The 23608-nt window shown below is 46.2% G+C and overlaps 1 protein-coding gene across 5 annotated transcripts in view; it reads right to left on the bottom strand.

The window, feature by feature from the left end:
* STOX2 (storkhead box 2) overlaps positions 1-23608 on the bottom strand; it is a 248373-nt gene that overhangs the window by 151171 nt on the left and 73594 nt on the right. Inside the window, exon 1 of one of the 5 annotated variants that reach the window (XM_063920709.1) lies at positions 22499-23142. The exons of 3 other annotated variants lie outside the window; for them this stretch is intronic. The gene's annotated coding sequence lies outside the window, so the exon portion shown is untranslated. Of the gene's footprint in view, positions 1-7225; positions 7298-22498; positions 23143-23608 lie in introns of those variants that run through there. One more of the 5 variants, XM_063920708.1, reaches the window with a different exon arrangement.

The raw sequence follows: 23608 nt of genomic DNA, 5'->3' as shown, positions 1-23608 counted from the left end.
GACGTTGCTGTGGAAACTAGGTCGGAGAGACCATCCCCAAATAATTCCTCCCCTTTATAAGGCAAAACTTCCATGTGCCTTTTGGAATCTGCATCTCCAGTCCACTTGCGAGTCCATAAGCATCTCCTAGCAGAGATAGATAGTGCACTTACTTTAGATGCCAGCCGGCAGATTTCCCTCTGTGCATCTCTCATGTATAAGACTGAGTCTTTTATATGGTCAATTGTTAACAGGATCGTGTCTCTGTCTAGTGTGTCAATATTTTCTGACAGGTTATCTGACCATGCAGCGGCAGCACTGCACATCCAAGCTGACGCAATTGCTGGTCTGAGTATAATGCCTGAGTGTGTATATACAGACTTCAGGATCGCCTCCTGCCTTCTATCAGCAGGTTCCTTAAGGGCGGCCGTATCCTGGGACGGTAGTGCCACCTTTTTTGACAAACGTGTGAGCGCTTTATCCACCCTCGGGGGTGTTTCCCAACGTAACCTATCCTCTGGCGGGAAAGGGAACGCCATTAGTAATTTCTTAGGAATCACCAATTTCTTATCAGGGGAAGCCCACGCTTCTTCACACACTTCATTTAATTCATCTGACGGGGGAAAAACTACAGGTAGTTTTTTCTCCCCAAACATAATACCCTTTTTTTGTGGTACCTGGATGTAAATCAGAAATATTTAACACCTCTTTCATTGCCTCAATCATGCAGCGAATGGCCTTAACGGGCATTAAATTTGACTCATCGTCGTCGACACTGGCGTCAGTATCCGTGTCGACATCTACTTGTGCCACCTGAGATAACGGGCGTTTTAGAGCCCCTGATGACTTTTGAGACCCTTGGACAGGCACGAGCTGAAGACTCGGCTGTCCCACAGTCGGCATGTCGTCAAATTTTTTATGTAAGGAGTCTATACGTGCACTCATTTCTTGCCATAATACCATCCACTCAGGTGTCTGCCCCGCAGGGGGTGACATCTCTGCTAAAGGCATCTGCTCCCCCTCCACATCATTATCCTCCTCAAACATGTCGACACAGCCGTACCGACACACTCCACACACACAGGGAATGCTCAAATAGAGGACAGGACCCACAAAAGCCCTTTGGGGGGACAGAGTAAGAGTATGCCAGCACACACCAGAGCGCTATATATATACAGGGACTAACTGAGTTATGTCCCTAATAGCTGCTTATACTGTATACAGTGCCAATTTTGTGCCTCCCCCTCTCTTTTCCCTCTTACTGTACTGTAGAAATGCAGGGAAGAGCCAGGGAGCTTCCTTCCAGCCGAGCTGTGAGGGAAAAATGGCGCCAGTGTGCTGAGGAGATAGGCTCCGCCCCTTTTTCGCGGCCTATTCTCCCGCTTATTTTGGGATTCTGGCAGGGGTATTTACCTCATATATAGCCCCAGGGGCTATATATTGAGGTATTTTAGCCAGCCAAGGTGTTTTTATTGCAGCCTCAGGGCGCCCCCCCCCAGCGCCCTGCACCCTCAGTGATCGGAGTGTGAAGTGTGTATGAGGAGCAATGGCGCACAGCTGCAGTGCTGTGCGCTACCTTGGTGAAGACAGGATGTCTTCATGCCGCCGATTTTCCGGACCATCTTCCTGCTTCTGGCTCTGTAAGGGGGACGGCGGCGCGGCTCCGGGACCGAACATCAAGGCTGGGCCTGCGGTCGATCCCTCTGGAGCTAATGGTGTCCAGTAGCCTAAGAAGCCCAATCCGGCTGCAAGCAGGCGAGTTCGCTTCTTCTCCCCTTAGTCCCTCGCTGCAGTGAGCCTGTTGCCAGCAGGTCTCACTGAAAAAAACAAATTCTAAGACTATAACTTTCTAAGAGCTCAGGAGAGCCCCTAGTGTGCATCCAACCTCGGCCGGGCACGAAATCTAACTGAGGCTTGGAGGAGGGTCATAGTGGGAGGAGCCAGTGCACACCAGGTAGTCTAAGATCTTTCTAGAGTGCCCAGCCTCCTTCGGAGCCCGCTATTCCCCATGGTCCTTACGGAGTTCCCAGCATCCACTAGGACGTTAGAGAAATAAGCTCTGCAAGATGTGATTAATAGATGGATAAGATATAGTATAAGTGTAAGTTTTTTAGAATGCAGACTAAACAAAGATTTCCAGACATGAACTGAAAAGTTGACACAGATCAGATTAACCGCACAAACTTGACTTTACAAAACAAGTGAATCCCAGAGCCAAAAATGTAAGAAAAAATAGTTAAGTAGTTTTATGTTCAACAGCATAATCCTAAATTACAGAAAGGATGCCACACAAGACAAGTCTACATACGCATATACCGAGTTATTCTCAGGTTCTTTCCACACAAGTACAATATGACTGCAAGGTTGAAAGGTAAAATAGACTATGTAAGAGAAGAGGCTAGGGCATTTCCATGTGGCCATATGGGATGTAACGTCATGGCATATCATTATAGCAATTGTGTAAACTGGATTCACACCACCTCTAATGGAACGGAATAAATGAGTTACACACTAGGACCCCTGGTTGCAGATTAGCTCTTTCTTCGCTATCGGAAAGTGTAGCAATAGAAAACATAGAGGGGAATTAAATTGATTATGCACACCCGTTCTCCCGTCTAAAGTAACAGGAGACTGGGTGGCGCAATTCAATGTTTTTTGTTTTTTTTAACGCACTGATTCAAATGGGTCCTTTTCTCAGATTAGCTCTCGCCAGCAGGGGAGGAGGGGTGCTGCAAGAAGAAATGTCAGCACTGGCAGCTGTTCCTGCTCAAACGGAGCTACTATTGAATTGCTCCGTTGGGCACCATCTAGAGGCAGTTGGAGTGAAAAACATAGAATTTGACAGCAGATAAGAGCCACTTGGCCCCAGGGCCGTCGTAACAGCAGTTTAGGCCCCTGGACACAGAAATGCACTGGGGACCCTACCCATCCTCCAGCGGTAGGGGTGGGGGGTGCTATAAGCGGCAGCTGTGATGTCTCGTGGGCGGTAGGGGGTGTTCTATCTTCCGCTCAGCATGTAGGACTGCACAGATGGTGGGAGATGGGGCGGGAAGAAGAACACTAAACTGTAGAAGGGGGAATTGGACTGAATGAAAGGGCCCCAGTACATGACTTCCAGGGTGGTAGGGGGTGTTTAATATGCACGGGAGGGGTGGATAGTGGAGTGGGCTTTTAATGTTCATCAATTTCCTCTGGGAGGGCAGCTTACTTGACTGCAGATATCTCAAGTTCCTGGAAATAGATTTCTTAGCTTTGAGTGGGATAAAAAAAAAACTAGAGAGTCCCACCTTCCAGGAGGTACTGGGGACACGGGGATCAGAGTTCAGGAGCCAAAGCAATCCACCGATGAAAATATAAAACTGCATACCAGGCGTATGGAGCTGGAGCAGGCACCGGCTGCTGGAAGGCTGATATCTCGGTTCTGGGCCTAGTAGAGACAAGCTGCCAGTGTCCACCAAAAGGGGAGAGTCCCAGCTTTTGGAGTATACCCTCAGAAAAACTTTAAGTCAGACAGAACCAGAGATATCTGGCTGGGAAGATCAATTAACAGCGTTGGATGGGGAGCACTGCTTTGACATCGGATATCTCCAGTTCCCCAGGGCCGATTTTCAAAAATCTGGTACCACCGGAAAGAGGGGACCCTCAGCTATAAGCCTAGGGCCCTTATACAGCTGGGGCCCTTGGGCAAGTGCCCACTGAGCCCATACGAATAGACAGCCCTGCTTGGCCCATCTAGTGTGCCCTTAACACATGTACATGCACACTTTCACAGTAGGGTTGTTTTTTTTCCTCGGGAGATAATTAACCTAGCAGTATATTTTTGGACTGTGGAAGGAAACGTAGAAAACGCAAGTAAAGGGTTTATTAAACAAACTAGAGCCTTGACCTCAGTACTGAGAGGCAGTGATGCTAAACATTACACCATCTGTACTGCCCATTATACAATCTGCCATCTAGTCTAGTTATTGCAACCATACTTGCCTAATTTTCATATCTCCTCCGGGAAATGCAGAGGGAAGGTATGAAAAAACTGAAGCAACTTTGACTTGATGAAGCGGTTTGTGTCATCAAATTGGCTGGGAAAGGTGCATAATGATAAATTCATCATCACATCACTCCCTACTCCGTATTCCAATGTTGCATAAATCTGTATATGTACTGTACTAAACTATCAGACAAGCAATTATCAGCAAGCATTCTTCAAGATTCTAGAATAGTTAATTTTGACTAGGAATATTGGAACAACGTCCAGCCATGCCTAAACCACTTACCAAACATTATATATTTCTAAGGGAGGTCTTGGATCATTCCACAATAAAATTGTATGACCAAGAGGTTGCCTCATTTTCCTTCCCTTATTCCCCAAATGGTTTGAAAACATCATCATTTACATAAACTTTAGGAATCGACCACGTTTACTGAATTATTTCTTAATATTTTTCAATATACTTTCTTATCCACAATCAATTTCCCAAATGTAATCAGAGTGAAAATTTACTTAATTGTTTATGAGACTGACATCTGGTAATTTTTGGCTATTAATACGTAATTACGATTAAAGTCACTGGTAAAATATGTGCCACTAGAAATACTATATTCTGCAGGCCTAGGTTATGCTACACTCTGTACACCTTGGATATACATCATTCTGCACACCTAGGACATACTACATTCTGTACACAGGATCTATTGTACTACATAAGCGTTGGCCAAACCAGTCCTCGAGATCTACCAACAGTTCACATTTTCCAGACCACCTAGCTGGTGCACAGGTGTAGTCATTACTAATTAAGATGAGCTGCATTCATTCCTGACAATTCTACAGATCTCCAGGAGGCCTCGAAAACATGAACTGTTGGTAGATCTCGAGGACTGGTTTGGCCAGCCCTGTACTACATTCAACAGGTTTAGTGTATGCTATAATATGCACATCTAGGATATACTGTACATCATTATGCACACCTAGCATATGCTACATTCTGCAGGCCTAGAGTTTGCTAAATTATGCCCACCTAGAGTATACTACATTCTGCAGGCCTAGCGTTTGCTACATAATGCACACCTAGTATATACTACATTATGCAGGCCTAGAGTTTGCTACATTATGCACACCTAGTATATACTACATTATGCAGGCCTAGAGTTTGCTACATAATGCATACCTAGGATATTCTACATTCTGCAGACCTAGAGTTTGCTACATAATGCACACCTAGGGTATGCTACATTCCGCAGGTCAAGAGTTTGCTACATTATGCACACCTAGGATATGCTACATTCTGCAGGTCTAGAGTTTGCTACATTATGTACACCTAGGGTATACTACATTCTGCAGGCCTAGAGTTTGCTACATTATGCACGGGTGTGGTTCGTTTTATAGACAGTATCTAGGTCGACAATGTTTAGGTCGACCACTATAGGTCGACAGTCACTAGGTCGACATGGATGGAAGGTCGACAGGGTTTCTAGGTCGACAGGTCTAAAGGTCGACATGAGGAATTTTATTTTATTTTTGTGTCAATTTCTTCGTAGAGTGACCGGGATCCCAAATTAGTGCACCGCGTCCCCTCGCATGGCTCGCTTCGCTCGCCATGCTTCGGCCATGGTGCCTTCGCTCCGCTACCGCTTCGCTCGGCACACTTTACCGTTCCAATCGTAGTCCACGTGGATCGTTAAGTATGAAAAAATCCCCCCCAAAAAATTTGAAAAACTAATGTCGACCTTTAGACCTGTCGACCTAGCACATGTCGACCTAGAAACCCTGTCGACCTTCCATCCATGTCGACCTAGTGACTGTCGACCTATAGTGGTCGACCTGAACATTGTCGACCTAGACACTGTCGATCTTCAGACCGGATCCCATTATGCATACCTAGGGTATACTACATTCTGCAGGCCTAGAGTTTGCTACATTATGCACACCTAGGATATGCTACATTCTGCAGGTCTAGAGTTTGCTACATTATGCACACCTAGGATATGCTACATTCTGCAGGTCTAAAGTTTGCTACATTATGCACACCTAGGATATGCTACATTCTGCAGGTCTAGAGTTTGCTACATTATGCACACCTAGGGTATACTACATTCTGCAGGCCTAGAGTTTGCTACATTATGCACACCTAGGATATGCTACATTCTGCAGGCCTAGAGTTTGTTACATAATGCACAGTCACACCTAGGATATACTACATTCTGCAGGCCTAGAGTTTGCTAGATAATGGACACCTAGGATATACTACATTCTGCAAGCTTGAGTTTGCTACATAATGCACAGTCACACCTAGGATATACAACATTCTGCAGGCCTACATACCTCCCAACTGTCCCGATTTTGGCGGGACAGTCCCGTTTTTCACGGTCTGTCCCGCTGTCCCACCCGCGGGTCGCAGTGTCCCGCGGGTGTGGGGGGGGGGGCAGTTGGGAGATTCCTCCCTGTCACTCGCTGCTCTGAGGAGAGCAGCGGTGAATAGATGCTGTGCGCATGCGCACAGCGTCTATTCACTGCAGAGAGGGACAGGATGCATGACCAGCAGCTCTCACAGCGCTGTTCATGCCCCCATAATGACGAAAATGGGGGCGTGGCTTGCGATAGTGGCACTTGCCACGAGGCCACGCCCCCTTTCATTAGGCCACGCTCCCTAAAATCGGGCGCGCACCGCGGTCCCTCTTCCAGAGATGCCAAAGTTGGGAGGTATGGGCCTGTAGTTTGCTACATAATGCACACCTAGTATATACTACATTCAGCAGGCTTGAGTTTGCTACATTATGCACACCTAGAGTATACTACATTCTGCAGGCCTAGAGTTTGCTACATTATGCACACCTAGGGTATACTACATTCTGCAGGCCTAGAGTTTGCTACATTATGCACACCTAGGGTATACTACATTCTGCAGGCCTAGAGTTTGCTACATTATGCATACCTAGGGTATACTACATTCTGCAGGTCTAGAGTTTGCTACATTATGCATACCTAGGGTATACTACATTCTGCAGGTCTAGAGTTTGCTACATTATGCACACCTAGGGTATACTACATTCTGCAGGCCTAGAGTTTGTTACATTATGCATACCTAGGGTATACTACATTCTGCAGGCCTAGAGTTTGCTACATTATGCATACCTAGGGTATACTACATTCTGCAGGCCTAGAGTTTGCTACATAATACACATCTGGGGTATACTGCATTCTGCTATATAATCTACTACTTTCTGCATTCTGCAGTACTAGGATACACTATACCACATTCTGTAGAACCTAGAGCACAGGTTCTCAAACTCTCCTCAGGACCCCACACAGTGCATGTTTGGCAGGTCTCCTCACAGAATCACAAGTGACATAATTAGCTCCACCTGTGGACCTTTTAAAATGTGTCAGTGATTAATTAATACACCTGTGCACTTGCTGGGTTACCTGCAAAACATGCACTGTGTGGGGTCCTGAGGACCGAGTTTGAGAACCACTGACCTAGAGAGTATACTACATTCTGCAGTCCAATGATATTTCTTTTTTTAACATTTACATAGCGTTGTACATTACAACAGGCAACCAGACTGGGTAATAACACACATAGAGATAAGAGGACCCTGCTTGAAAGCTTACAACCTATGAAAGTGACTCCCAAACTGTGTGTTGCGGCACTCTGGGGTGCTGCAGCGCATTTGCATGGGTGCCATGTGCAGATCGTCTGGTTCCAAATTTAAACAATCTGGCCCGTCATGTTTGTAGATGGCCATTTACACAATCTGCACTAATGAGTGCCACACTTCTGAAACTAGTTGCCGCAACACTTTTGTGTCAGTTGCAGCTGCTAAGTGCAGCAGCAGTAACTGTTCTGCTCACACCGATGCTGGGGTACTTTAACAATGAAAACAATAACAAAAAACTACCAGGTCACCCGATTCTAAGCAGCCAATCAGCAGAGTTGTCCTCACTCACAGATACCAGTCAAAAGCGGGCAGGGGTAGACATGACTGCTGAAAATGATCAAGGGCCTATAAAGAAATGTGGAAGAGCAGTGAACAGTGCAGTGTGGTTGCAGCCAGAGTCATGTGGATGTCTACGCCCCCTGCACGATAAGCCCCAGTGCCTGCCCAAACATGTAAAAGCGATCTATGGCCAACCGTGTGGCAAGCTGGGCTGGTCATCATCTTGCCATCATGATGATGGGTCTATTTTTACGTGCAGTCTTGGAGCTGTAGTCCGATCAGCCCCACTGTTAATCTGGTACTGCAGGAAGAGGATGAGACTCGGGCGGGGGGTATGGGATCCCGGCGGTCAGTGTACCGACACCGGGATCCCAGCTGTCAAATTGCCGACTCACTGCGCTTGCCACAGGTTCTATTTGCACTCTATGGGTGTCATGGAAACCCCTTGCCTACTCTCCTGGAAAGGTCAGGAGGCTCCCAAAAATCAGGTGTCCCTCCCAGCCCCCCAGGAAAATGGCAAGTCTCCCACATCCCGCTCCCCCCCCCCCCCCGCATCACACAGGAGAATTGGGCGCAATTCAGTCTAAAACGCGTCATCGTAGTCCTGCCCCCAAATGTATAATGCCAGTAATGTGGTCATTGTAAAGCGGGGGTAGTAATGCCGAGGTACGTGCCTAGGGGCGGCACTTGGATGCTTGTATTGGTACTGTCAACCTAAAAAGTACCAGTAACTGCTAAATATTTTCAATGTACTGTACCATATGCCATCTTGAATGGAGTGTAAGCAGGTAGGACATGCACATACTGCCCCTGTAAGCTGTCCTACTTAGTAAATGTGGATACATAAGCAAAATTAAAAAAAAAAATAGTTAGTGGCTTTTTTTTATTATTCTGTTAAATTGGCTATCATCAAAGGAGGACTTATAACCAATCAATAAAAATAGTAACATTAGGCAGGCGGGGGGACGGCCGTTACTGTTGTGCCTAGGGACTTATACCCCTAAATTTGCCCCTGCTTTAAGGGCATTAGAATTGTCACATGAGGGGGAGGTAGGGGAGTCTAGTAGATTTTTGGAGGGCATGTGGGGGTCTGATGGCCATTATAAGGGGAACATGATAAAGTGCAATCTGCAGACATAAGATATACTACATTCTGAAGAACTATATTCTGCATGCTTGGCTACTTTCTGCAGACACAGGTTATACTATTCCTCAGACCAACATTATACTACATTCTGCAGGACCATGATATGATTCATTCAGTAGTCTTGGCTATACTACTTTCTGCAGACCTAGGATATACTAAATTCTGCAGACTTCAGATATACTACATTCTGCAGGACTATGGTATGATACATCCTGCAGGCTTGGCAATGCTACTTTCTGCAGACCTAGAATATACTACATTTGGTAGGCTTAATAGTCGTCTCTGCAGTCTGACTCACAGTGCGAACCATGTTGTCACCTCATGAAGTCATCTGTATGAGGAGGACTTCTGCCAGAAGATTACTCACCAACACTCTGCAATCCACACTGCAGCTTGGCACAGGGTTTGCAATTATAAAGTAAAATCATTATGCCAATGGGTAGCGTCTTCTCTCTTAAAAGTTGTACATACTGTACATGGTCCAGCCCAAATATATCACTTACGATCACAGCAATTAACACTACTCAGTTTCTTGCTGACAGTGTACAAATATATCTTTTCAGTCTTAGCTGAAAAAAAGAGTATTCTAAAAGGGTAGGCATATCATTTCTAAGTATTATATTATTTTTCAGCTGGAAATATATTACATCTCACCATGTAATATGCGGCAAACTACTGCTTTTGTGCAGCCCTAACTCACTCTCTCTATATGCAGGTATTTATTCTATGACTACACAGGTTCTGTGGCTGGCTAAATTCAAGCCTAGATTTCACCAGGTCTTTATAAGCCACAGAACCTGTGTAAATCAGGGGTGTTCCGGATTACAGAATATTATGATAACCCTAATACACACACACACACACACACACACACACACACACACACACACACACACACACACACACACACACACACATATATATGCAAAAGCCCTCACCCTTTTTCCACTAGAAGTCTCGGGTCTGACTCGGGATTTGGAACACGGTTCCAAGCCAGGTCAGACCCGAGACGGACCCCTTTTCCACAACGACGCCGACCCAGGAATATCCCAGGTCGGTGCCGTTTACATTGCACCTGGGTGCAGTGTCTTCTGGCCGACGCTTGGAGAGGACGTCATCTCCAAGCGCCGGGAAAACCGGCAGATCGGGACCCTCGAAGCATGGCCTTGGTCCTGTTAGGTCACGCCCCCAATGCGATGCTGCCCACCACTCTGCCCCCAGCCTCCACTCCCGACCAGCGCTGCTGTCTGCGTAGCAGGACAGACAGCAGAACTGACTGCATGCACTGTCCCCCCCAACCACCGACCACGGGACACTGCGGTCAGGGAGGTATAGGCTCTTAACATGCTGTAAACGTGTCCCGGGTCGGATGACCCGGGTAACCCGTTTACACTACACCCTTACCCGGGTCATTCCCGGGTCCAACCCAGGTAGCTACTTGACTCGTTATTTCAGAGGGAGCCTTTTCCACTACCAAAAAACCCGGGTAAATGCGCGCCCCCATGCAAAAACTTGGGGTTTTGGAGCTAGTGGAAAATCTAATTTCAAATTACCTACCGGTAAATTATTTTCTCGTAGTCTGTAGAGGATGCTGGGGTCCATTTTATTACCATGGGGTACAGACGGGTCCACTAGGAGCCATGGGCACTTTAAGAGATTAATAGTATGGGCTGGCTCCTCCCTCTATGCCCCTCCTACCAGACTCAGTCTAGAAACTGTGCCCGAGGAGACGGACATACTTCGAGAGAAGGAAAAACACAGATGATGAGATTCACACCAGCTCACACGTACAACAAAAGGAAAGCCAAGCTAACCAACTCGGAACCAAGTAACAAAGCAGGAATACGAAGCACTGGGTGGGCGTCCAGCATCCTCTACGGACTACGAGAAAAGGATTTACCAGTAGGGAATTAAAATCCTATTTTCTCTTACGTCCTAGAGGATGCTGGGGTCCATTTTGAGGATGTACCAAAGCTCCCAGTACGGGAGGGAGAGTGCTGAGGTTCCTGCAGAACAGATTGACCAAACTTTAGGTCCTCAGAGGCCAAAGTATCAAACTTGTAGAACTCAGCAAACGTGTTCGACCCTGACCAAGTTGCTGCTCGGCAAAGTTGTAAAGCCGAGACACACCGGGCAGCCGCCCAGGGAGAACCCACTTTACGAGTAGAGGGGGCCTTCACAGATTTTGGAGACGGCAAGCCTGCCGTAGAATAAGCATGCTGGATAGTGAACCTGATCCAGCGAGAAATTGTCTGCTTAGAAGCAGGACACCCAACCTTGTTGGGATCATAACGGACAAACAGAGCGTCCGACTTCTTGTGACGAGAAATTCTCTTCACATATATTTTCAAAGCCCTCACAACATCCAAGGACTGTAAGGTAATTGAGGAGTTAGTAGCCACTGGCACCACAATAGGTTTGTTGATATGAAAGGCTGACACAACCTTCGGAAGAAATTGCCAACGCATTCTGAGCTCAGCTCTATCCTCATAGGAAATCAAGTAGAGGCTCTTGCATGACAATACCCCCGATTTCGACACACGTCTAGCAGACGCCAAAGCCAACAGTGTGACCACTTTCCAAGTAAGAAACTTGACGTTCACGTCCTGTAAAGGCTCGAACCAATCTGACTGCAGGAACTGCAGTACCAAAGGGTGGTTGAATATGCAGAACCCCTTTCAAGAATGGCTGAACTTCAGGAAGAGCAGCCAATTGTTTCTGGAAGAAAATGGACAAGGGCGAAATCTGGTCCTTTATGGAGCCCAAGTGTAGGCCGACATCCACACCTGCTTGCAGAAAGAGGAGAAACTGTCCCAGTTGAAACTCCACCGTAGGAAACCTCTTGGATTCACACCAAGACACATACTTTTTCCAAACACAATGGTAATGTTTTGAAGTTACTCCCTTCCTAGCCCGTTTCAGGGTAGGAATGACCTTTTTTGGAATGCCCTTCTGAGCCAAGATCTGGCATTCAACCTCCATGCCGTCAAACGCAGCCGCGGTAAGTCTTGATAGGCGAACGGCCCCTGTTGCAGAAGGTCCTCGCAAAGAGGAAGAGGCCTCGGATCCTCCAGCAGCAATTCCAGAAGATCCGCGCACCAGGCCTTTCTTGGCCAGTCTGGAGCAATGAGGATCGCCTGAACTCCTGTTCTCTTTATGAGCTTGAGAATCCTTGGGATGAGTGGAAGTGGAGGGAACACATACACTGACTGGTACGTCCACGGAGTTAGCAGAGCGCCTACCGCCACTGCGTGTGGGTCTCTTGACCTGGAACAGTACCTCCAAAGATTCTTGTTGAGGCGACAGGCTACCCCATCGGCTTGTTACCTCTACAAACAGCTCCGGGTGGAGGCACCATTCTCCTGGATGGAGAGCGTGTCTGCTGAGGAAGCCCGCTTCCCAGTTGTCCACTACTGGAATGAAGATTGCTGACAGCGCCACCGCGTGCTTTTCTGCCTAGAGGATGATACTTGTTACCTCTGACATCACAGCTCTGCTCTTCGTTCCGCCCTGCCTGTTTATGTAGGACACCGCTGTGACGTTGTCCCACTGAACCTGAATGGCTTGATCTTGCAGAAGATGTGCCGCTTGTAGAAGGCTGTTGTAAATGGCCCTCAGTCCCAGAACGTTTATTGGAAGGAGAGATTCCTGACTGGACCACCTTCCTTGGAAGATTTCCCCTTGGGTGACTTCTCCCCAACCTCTGAGACTTGCATCCGTGGTTAGAAGGATCCAATTCTGAATCCCGAACCAGCGGCCTTCGAGTAGGTGAGAAGCATGCAGCGACCATAGGAGTGAAATTCTGGCTTTTCGGTGACAGGCATATCCGTTTGGGCATGTGAAGATGTGATCACGACCATTTGTCTAGGAGATCCAGTTGGAAGAACCTTGCATGGAATCTTCCGTAATGAAGAGCCTCGTAAGATGCAACCATCTACCCCAGAAGGCGAATGCACTGATGAACCGATACCCGGGCTGGCTTCAGGAGCTCCCGGACCATAGACTGGATCACCAACGCTTTCTCCACCGGTAGAAACATCCTCTGCACTTCCGTGTCGAGTATCATCCCCAGGAAGGACAGTCTCCTTGTCAGCTCCAAATGTGACTTTGGAAGGTTCAGGATCCACCCATGATCCTGGCGTAGTCGAAAGCAATACTCTGCAACATGTGAGCAGTACGGATGGTGTAATGGTTAGCATTACTGCCTCACAGCACTGAGGTCATGGGTCCGATTCCCACCATGGCTCTCTACCTGTACGGAGTTTGTATATTCTCCCCGTACTTGCGTGGGTTTCCTCCGGGTACTCCGGTTTCCTCCCACAATCCAAAAATATACTGGGAGGTCAACTGGATCTCAACACAAATTAACCCTAGTGTGAATGTGTCTGTGTGTACATGTGATAGGTAATATAGATTGTACGCTCCACTGGGGCAGGGACAGATGTGAATGGGCAAATAGTCTCTGTAATCGCTGCGGAAAATGTGCGCGCTATATAAATACTGGTAATAAATAATAAATAATTTTCTTCTTGGAAGATGCTTTAATCAGCAGATCGTCCATATATGGAATTATGTTCACTCCCTGTCTGTGGAGGAGTAGCATCATCTCCGCCATGACCTTGGTGAACACCCTTGGTGCTGTGGAGAGGCCAAATGGCAGTGCCTGGAACTGATAGTGACAGTCCAGCACTGCAAATCTGAGATAAGCCTGGTGAGGCAGCCAGATCGGAATTTGAAGGTATGCATCCTTGATATCCAGGGATACTAAGAATTCCCCCTCCTCCAGACCTGAGATCACCGCTCTCAGAGACTCCAATGACTTTAGGTTTAATATTGGCCTTACCGAACCTTCAGGTTTCGGTACCACAAACAGGTTTGAGTAATAACCCTTGTGTTGTAGGTAAAGTGGAACTGGAACAAAGACATCCGTTTTAATCAATTTTTGAATGGCTTCCTGTAGGATGGCACTTTTTGTCAGCGAAGCTGGTAAGCCTGATTTGAAGAATCTGTGAGGTGGGAGTTCTTGAAACTCTAGTCTGTATCCCTGGGCAACAATATCCTTTACCCAGGGGTCTAGGCAAGATGACGTCCAAACGTGACTGAAAGCTTTTAGTCTCGCTCCCACCTGCCCAACCTCCAGGCTAGGAGGTCCACAGTCATGCTGAAGATTTTGAGGAAGCAGAACCTGGTTTCTGTTCCTGGGAACCTGATGGTGCAGGTTTTCTGGACTTTCCCCAACCTCCTCTAAAGAAGGTGGGCGGGGGTTTGGATTTTTTAAATTTTGCGGTCCGAAAGGACTGGAGTGTAGGCGAAGGATAAGATTTCCTAGCCGGTGGTGCTGCTGAGGGAAGAAAGGCTGACTTACCCGCAGTTGCCGTGGAGATCCACGCAACCAATGCGTCACCAAACAGAGCCTGACCTATGAAGGGTAGGTTCTCCACGCTTCTCTCGGATTCTGCATCCACAGTCCATTGGAGTCCTCTGCGCACCCACACTGCCATAGAAGTAGCCTGTGCATTCAGCATGCCAAGGTCTTTCATGGCCTCCACCATGAGCCCTGCAGAATCCTGTATGTGACGCAAGAACAAATCAGTGTCTCTCCTATCAATAGTATCCAAGTCCTCTAGCAATGTGCCTGACCACTTTACTATGGCTTTAGAAATCCATGCACAAACAATAGTGGGCCCTAAAGCTATGCCAGTAGCTGTGTACAGTGATTTGAGTGTAGTCTCAATCTTGCGGTCAGCCGGCTCTTTTAAAGCGGTTGAACCAGGAACAGGTAAAACCACCTTTTTTGACAACCTAGATACAGAAGCGTCAACTATAGGGGGGTTTTCCCATTTTTTTCTATCCTCCTCAGGGAAAGGGAAAGCAAATGAGAACCCTTTTGGGGACCTGGAATTTTTTCTCTGGGTTTTCCCAGGATTTTTCAAACAAAGAGTTTAACTCCTTGGAAACCGGGAAGGTAAGCAAGGAATTCTTACTTTCTGTAAAATAAGATTCCTCCACCTGCTCAGGTACCTTTTCAGTAATGTGCAAAACATCCCTAATGGCTCCAATCATTAGTTGCTCCACTTTAGCAAGGGATGCATCCCCTTCCCCTGCATATCCTCATCACTGTCCCCTGTATCAGGGTCGGTATCAGTGTCAGCTTGCATTATCTGGGCAAGTGTACGCTTTTGTGGGTATGTAGGTGGGGATTTTGACGAATTAGTGGGGGCCAAATACTGCAAACCCTCCATATTTCCTCAAAAACTGCATCTCTTTCTCAGTATGTGACATCCTTGTAGAAATCTGGGATATCATTCCCCTTAAAGAATCCACCCATGCGGGTTCGGATTCGGAAGGCTGAGAAAGCATATTGCAGTCCTGAGTACATGGAATAGACTCCTCAGGAGAAGATAAACCCTCCGCAGCGCAGGACACAGAGTCCTTGGACATGGTAATGTGGGACATACACACACACACACACACACACACACACACACACACACACACACAGGAAAATATCAGATGCAGTTTCCCCCAGAGTACCTTCAGAGAGACACAGAGTATAAGGAGCCAGCCACACAGCGCCCCTGTGGGCAGTTGTTATGATAAAAGCCCGTCGCTGACTAACCAACCTTAATAGGTTAACTAGTACTAACAACACACTCCCCCCTGTCTATAACACCCTAGTACCGCAGAGGATACGGAGTAATGTGGAAGGCAGCGCTCCCTGTCAGAGTCTTGCTTCCTATGTCTGCAGGGAGAAAATGGCGCTGGTGAGTGCTGGATCCGCTCTGAGGAGAAGCCCCGCCCCCTGTAATGGCGCGCGGCTTCCCGCACAATTTGATTATACTGGCCGGAGGTCTTATATGCTAACAGCGGGATTAGCCCCTGTTAGCTGCTTTTACCAGTTTAGGGTGATCGCGCTGGCCCAGGATGCCCCTCCAAGCGCCTACACTGTGTGTTGCTGAGCCTTCATGGAGCGCAGCCTGCCAGAGCTGCGCTCCCACCCTTGTACCGCCATACCCGCTAACCTGGACGCCGGCGCTGTACTCACCACTCTTCTATCTTCTTGTTCTGTTAGGGGGTGGCGGTCGTGCTGCGGGAGTGAGCGGTCGCCTCGTGGGCTTGCGATCAGCACCCTCAGGAGCTCAGTGTCCTGTCAGCGGAGATAGAGAACCATTAACTTCAAGAGTTGGTTCCTACTCCCCCCCCCCCCCTAAGTCCCACGAAGCAGGAAGGCTGTTGTCAGCAGCCTTCCTGAACCTAATGCTCTATTAAAACAAAAAAAAACTAATAAAACCCCTAAGAGCTCCCCTAGCTGTGACCGGCTCCTCCGGGCACATTTTCTAAACTGAGTCTGGTAGGAAGGGCATAGAGGGAGGAGCCAGCCCACACTATTAATCTCTTAAAGTGCCCATGGCTCTTAGTGTTACTAAAATGGACCCCAGCATCCTTTAGGGCGTAAGAGAAAAGGAGTATAACTCCACTAATTCTCTTACTTCCCGATATGTTAGGAAGCTGAAATTTAACATACACATATTTCAGGTGAGATATAAGAAAACTATGCAGTTAGCATTTTAATAAACTTCCCCTAAGTTGATGAAATGGGGGTTGACATAATTACGTCATCACAGATGCCTTGCGCTGCATGAACGAGAACGCCCAAACAGACAATTGGATCAAAATTCGGATTGCCCCTCCAGTGTGTAGAATTTAATAAACTACAAAAAGGGTACTGTCACTTTTTACCGTATCTGCTACGGGTGCTCCTCGGGTAATGCCAAGAACCATGGATTAATATTTACTTACATTAAGATATCTCAAATAGCAATCTCTAGTTACCAAATTTTTAACACTTAATTAGATTTACAACCATGAAAATCAGAAACTGCCGTGCGAACACACACACACACAATGATAACATATGCATAGAAACATAGATAAGAACCACTTGGCCCATCTAGCCTGCCCCCCCCCCCCCCCTTTTTTTTTTTAACCATATTTACACATATATATTTATTTTTATTTTTTATATATTACATTGATAGCCATGCAATAGCCCTGACCCCTAGCCTTAGATGGGCAGATTCAATTAGTCACAAATTGTTGAATGCAGGTTAAAAACCCACGGGAATTACTTTTTGCTATTCAATTAGATTAACACATGTCTTAATGAGAGTTAATGTGGCTTTTAGGCTGTAGCACCAGATTAGATAAAAATGGGGCCCAGAGGGCCTGGACTTAGGCTACACAGTTGCATAGCATTTTCCCAGATTTGCCTGCTAAGCAATTGGGCCTGATCCATTGACTAGCCTGAATTGTGTGAGAGGAGTGTGTAGTGAATGTTATACTGTTAAGAGGCCACTGTAATGTGGCAAAAATATGAACTGGAGGGCACTGTGTCATAATCTGATCTGTGGAACACACTATAATGTTACATAATAGGAACTGGGGCACTGTAATGTGGCATAATTTGAACTGGAGGGCACTCTAATATGGGACACTATGAAAAGGGGACACTGTAATGTGGCACAATATGAACTGGGGGCACTGGATTTCATAATGTGATTTGGGGATACTGTGTGGTATAATGTGTACTGGCAGCCATATAATGTGTTCTAATGTAAACTAGGGAACTATAATGGTCCATAAAATAAACTAGAGCAGTAATATGGTCAGAAAGTGAGTTAGGTCACTATTATTAGGCATACAATTAATAACTGCTGTGGACAGGTCTCTCTCGAGAAGCACTGGGTCAGGAGCTTCTTCAATATTTTGCTATGGGGTCCACATGGTTCTGGTTACGCTCATGAGAGGCATTTAAGTGTCACAGGGTCCAGCTGCAACAAACTGGCCTGGAAAGCACAGTCTGCCAGTGCAAGTAAGTAGAGTGTCCACTCACTTCTATTAATATCATTCATTGGTGGGAAGCTTCTCCCTGAGTGATAATCATTGCAACTAGTTGGAAAACATGCTTGATCATTCCAACTATTTTGAATGATCATTTTTGGACATTTGGGAGCAAATGATCGATTATCGCCAGATTATTGTTACAAACAGTCTACTGGCTGGCTAGTTAGAATGATAATCCTTAGATGTGTGTCCAGCTTTTAACAAGATATGTGAGCCCTTAGGACACACAGACAGACAGGCAAATGCTTAAATAGGATCAACAAAGGATAAGGATATGGAACACAGACAGGAGAGGCAGATACTTGGTTAAAGCAGGATAGATAGATAGATAGATAGATAGATAGATAGATAGATAGATAGATAGATAGATAGATAGATAGATAGATAGATAGATTTCTCTAGAAAGGGGGAGGATATATTTATAGCAGCAAAGAGCGGTCACTATAACCTGAGGTACTAAGGTAATCTGATCACTAATGCAGGAACAACCTGTGGCTCTCCAGGTACTGTTAAACTACAAGTCTCAGCATACTGTATATTATCAGCTATCAGCTTGTAGATGCACAGTACATGGAGAACTACAAATTATTATGCATGGCATGAGCAGGCTTTCCAGTGTATGTGCTTATGGATATAACAGGTGCACTTTTTGGCTTGTAAAGTTGATTGTGGCCCTGACTGTTGTGCAGGGTCTATGTGCAAGGTCTCTAGGAAGAACTGTGAAGACAGCATTGGAGTAGGAAAAGCTAACTTTGTGGAAAGTCTTGTACGACCCTGTAGAATGATGGATATCCAGTATGGTATTGGTGTGTCTGAGTATCACTGTTGGATGAATAGATAAAGACTGTGATGGGAAGGCTGCAGAGCCACAGCAGGACCCTGTAAATCCTGACCACAGTGCAGCACATATTTATTGGATATCTATCACTAAGTCACAGTGTCTAGGTTGACCCAAAAATGGTCAAAACATAAAAAGGTCAACATTTATTTTTTAGGGTGTTAATTTTTAACACATGGACCCCAAATTAGTGTACCGCGGCACCTCATATGGCGAGAGAATTTCAGGTAAGTTTTACTGGTCCCAATCATAGTCCATGTGGATTGTAAAGTATGAAAACGTTTAAAAAATAAATAAATTAAAAACGCTTGTCAACCATATGCTGTGTCGACCATTATCATGTCGACCAAAAGTGGTTAGCCTATTGACATAAAGACCGGATACTGTTTTTAGTCGGCATGTTTGCCAGGAAAAGCAATTTTCTCAATTCATGATTGCAAACTGAATTTTGCACAATTACAGTAACCATGAGCAGAACAAAAATGTTAGCCTTATTAGCATCCCAGTCACATATTTACCAACATATGGGAAACCTGTTGTGTGAGCACAATGAGAGCATACTGTCTGGGGATGGTGCCTACTAATGGGAACTGCCTTTAGGCTTTTGACAGACCTGATAGCAATCTACTATGACTTGTCCTAAAGTTCAGTTGTGCTGCACAAGGCCACGTCACCCTACTGACAAGGGAATTAATCAAAGCACAGTAGCCTATACATGTGGGATAAATTTCCTAACAAAAAAGTTGCAGATAATTACTTCCCACTGTACTACCATTCCACTGACGTACTTATTTGCTTTACTACATTCTACTATATTTTGAGCTAAAGTAGATTAAGTTCTCTGCAATTCCAGGTGAGAGCATTAAATTCAGCACACTCCTGCAACCTGACAGCTCTCCCCTGCTAACTAACATTATTAGCTCTATTGATATGAGGCTCTGATAGTTGCTTACATATCATCAGCATTGATGTCATGGGAGAACAGATTTGGGCCACACCTGCACTCCGTAAAAGGTACCCCACATGTCATAGTGCCATCACCAGGTTTCCTAGCAACAAGCCGGCATTTAACTTGGAAGTGCTGGATGACTCATGCATTCTGTCTTCAAGCGATCTGAATGGATTTGACAGGCGGTCCCTGCCTAATAAATGGACCCTTGGATTGTCACTAACAGCTCGGATCTATCAATGGTGCGGCAATGCTGCCATTACTATCCACCATTAATCATTTTCAAAATAATAAGCAAAAAGGGGTGATGTACAAAGGATGCTGTTCCCAAGGTTTTACATTTGAAGATAATTAAATAGTTTCAAAATATATTAGGGTCCCACTTTAACTAAACAGCAGGTTGGATTTTGGAGGTTTGAGAGTGTTGGATAAAAAAACTGCTGTTAAACAGTTTGTGCTGCTGAAACATAACTTGTATCTTTTATGTGAAATGCTTAACGACTGACCTGCACCCCTACATTATAAGCTGCCTCTCTTCAGGTGAAAGTACCGCCAAATACTTTACAAACGGGTCGGGTATGCGTGACCGCTGCTCACCAAACCAACGCCGTAATTCGAGCGGAGTGAAGCACCTTGCGGGCTCGGTTCGCTCACCACGCTGCGGCCTTGGTGGCGAGCTGCGCTAGCCTCAGGTTATATTCCCACTCTATGGGTGTCGTGGACACCCATGAGTGGGAATAGTCTCTGTTAGTCGGCATGCTGACTGTCGGGACTGTAAGGGGGCGGGATTCTGGCGTCAGTATTATGCCTCCCTTTTCAAACAACTTAACATAAAATATCTGACAACGTGTAATTATTGTATAGTATCTAACAATTAATAAAATATATATGAATGTATGTAGTCAAAATGGAAAGTTCATAAATAAATGTCCAATACAGTGCTCAGAAATGTATATTCTGATGTGATGGAAGCGTGTATCAATGCCAAATGTCCTCATACAGACCATAATGGAAAGAAAGGCAGTACGGATGGTGTAATGGTTACCATTACTGCCTCATAGCACTGAGGTCATGGGTTTGATTCCCATGATGGCCCTGTGGCGAGCACAGCAAGCCGAACGCAGTGAGCCCTCTAGGGGCTTGCTAGCACTCGCCCTGCTGCCGGTATACTGACGGCCAGGATCCCGTCCATCAGTATTATATGCTGATCCCCTCCTAAACTGCACCCTTACAATAACAAAAAGGATGGATCAGCATGTAGTGATATCTTTTTGAATTAATTCCACAAAATACAATAGGGATATATTCCAAGCTCAATGGAATGGATACAATACAAAAATAGGGTTATATTGTCCCATATGTCCATACAGTATTACCCATTATGTGGTTGCTATTGTACTCAGTTATTTATATAGAATGAAGCAAATATAAAAATAAGGCACTTGGTGCAGAAAACTCATATTATAAAGTTAGTGAAAAATAAGCCAAGTTATTCATAGCAAGTAATACAGTATATAAACAAACTGTATCTTAATTAACATTACCATTTCTAAGCAAAAAGAAGCATTATTTTAGTCACCAATGTATGAAACTCTACATACAAAAATGAAACTGCTGCAGGGAATATTATTCGGCACAGACCAGATCCCAGATAGCTATGGTGCCAGAAATGTACTATTATAATGTTTGTAGATCTAAATCATCAGTCTCTTCTTGGCTCCTTAAAAGTTTAGTCTGACTGGCTGCTATAATGCCCATTATACTGTCTACAATTGAATTATCCAAACTTAATGTCCTGAATATGTATTTATCTTTTTACCTTCATGACTGAAAGTGCAATTGTCTGGGGGACTACTAACAGCAATTGTCAAGGTACTAAAGATTGCCACCTAGGAGGGGAATAAAAAAATATTTGGGTGTGTTTAAGTACCGGTTACCCAACCATTCAAATTTTCTGCAGATGGGTGTGAGTGCCGCAGGCACAATGGACTGGGTTACACGCATAAAGCAAAGTATTGCGCGTGCTGACGAAGTAGCAGTTTGGACGCTTGAAAGCCGGACTTTTTGCAGATTTCTGCTCGCCACCCCAGATGGATGCCTGCAAGATTCACACCCATCAGCACAAACAATTGAATAGCTCTAGTCACTTTAAACTGGAGCTCCATGCTCCCAAAAACAACTGAATTATCCCCAAAGGGTCAAAATCTACCAAATGATCAACTGCCTGTAAAGTTTAGAATGTCAGACAATTGTTCAAGTAGGACAACCTCAAACCCTACCTTTATCTTGAATTGTGTGTGTGTTCTTTCAGAACACCAATGGAGCTTTCACAGGTAAAAAGCTCTGAGATGTACTGCAAGATAAGTAATGGCTAAGTTTGTACGCTCCCACAAAACACAAATTAGTTTTGTCAATTTAAGTAATTTTTGAAGTGTGTACCACCAGGGGTGTCAAAACGTTTTTTGGTTTGGAGGGGGGGCAAGATAAAATCTCAGTTTGGCGCCCCTAACTTCTGGCCACCTTAGACAGGTCATTTGTATCTGTACGGAACTCTATAAAGTAGCTAGGAGTGGCCCCTTTTACACATTATGCCAGTTAGAGACACTTATATATACATTGCCCCAGGTAAAGCTCATTATACACATTATGCCAGGTAACCACAGCTCTGTGCATGGGGTCCTTAGTCTGGTAGAGCACCTCCTCCTCCCCTACCCCTTTCCCCCAGGCAAACAGCTATACTGCTGCTTACCTCTGTTGTCACCGGCGGCAGCACGTCCCTGCAGAGCGCAGACACTACAGGAGATGAGATGGGGGGCAGAGCACACAGGGCAGGCCACTTCAGCGCTGCCCGCACTGTATTAGCAGCAGTGCGTCCGGCACCACTACTGTTACTTTACACCAGGGCCGGTGCAAGGGTATTCGGCGCCCCCCTGCAAACTATGCATTTGGGCCCTCCCTCCCATATTTAATAAAGGGATAGTGCACGCCGAAGGGGTGTGGTCTCAAAAGGAAGGGGCGTGTCCACACAATACCAATTCAAATGACACCACACAGTAGCACAATCTTACACCGCACATAGGGGGTCATTCTGACCCATTCGCTCGTTGCTTTTTGTCGCAGCAGAGTGAACGGGTCCCTACTGCGCATGCGCCGGCGCATGCCAGATGGCAGAAGGCCGTAGCAGGGATGCGATCGCCTCTGCCTGATTGACAGGCAGAGGCGGTCGCTGGGCAGGAGGGGGCGGAACGGCGGCATTTGGCCGCCATTTTGTGGGAGCGGTCCGGCCAGCGCAGGCGTGGCCGGACCATGCGGGGAGCGGCCAGCAGCGGCTGCGTGACGTCACGCAGCCATGGCGGGCCGGGGAGCGATGAGTAGCTACCAGCCAGCACGCTACAACTGTGCTGGCCGCGAGCTACTCTTGTAGTGCAAAGGCATCGCCGCTGTGCGATGCCTTTGCACTTCTGTGGGGGATACCGGGCACTGACATGCGGGGCGGATTAGCCCTGTGCTGGGCGTCCCCCCGCATGTCAGTGTGATTGATCGTAGCTGTGCAAAATTTAGCACAGCTACGATCAACTCGGAATGACCCCATAGTGAACAGGATTCACATTACTCTACATAGTAGTGTCCCTTATTCTCAATGCCCACAGTAGTGCCCCTTACACACAAAAAGCCCACTGTTGTAGTACACAGCACAGTAGCGTCCGTTAGTCACATTTCACCGCACAGTGGTGTTCACGCTCGTGGACACGCACAGGGGGCGTGTCCACGAACGTGTCCTCCTTCTACCATCTATGCTGCTGCTGTACGTACAGACACAGCAGGGGTTGCGTCACAGCACGGTTATGGGGATCATAAC

Source organism: Pseudophryne corroboree, chromosome 1 (assembly GCF_028390025.1).
Source record: "Pseudophryne corroboree isolate aPseCor3 chromosome 1, aPseCor3.hap2, whole genome shotgun sequence".
Classification (NCBI taxonomy): Eukaryota; Metazoa; Chordata; class Amphibia; order Anura; family Myobatrachidae; genus Pseudophryne; species Pseudophryne corroboree.
This window is presented reverse-complemented; position numbering and strand designations above follow the sequence as displayed.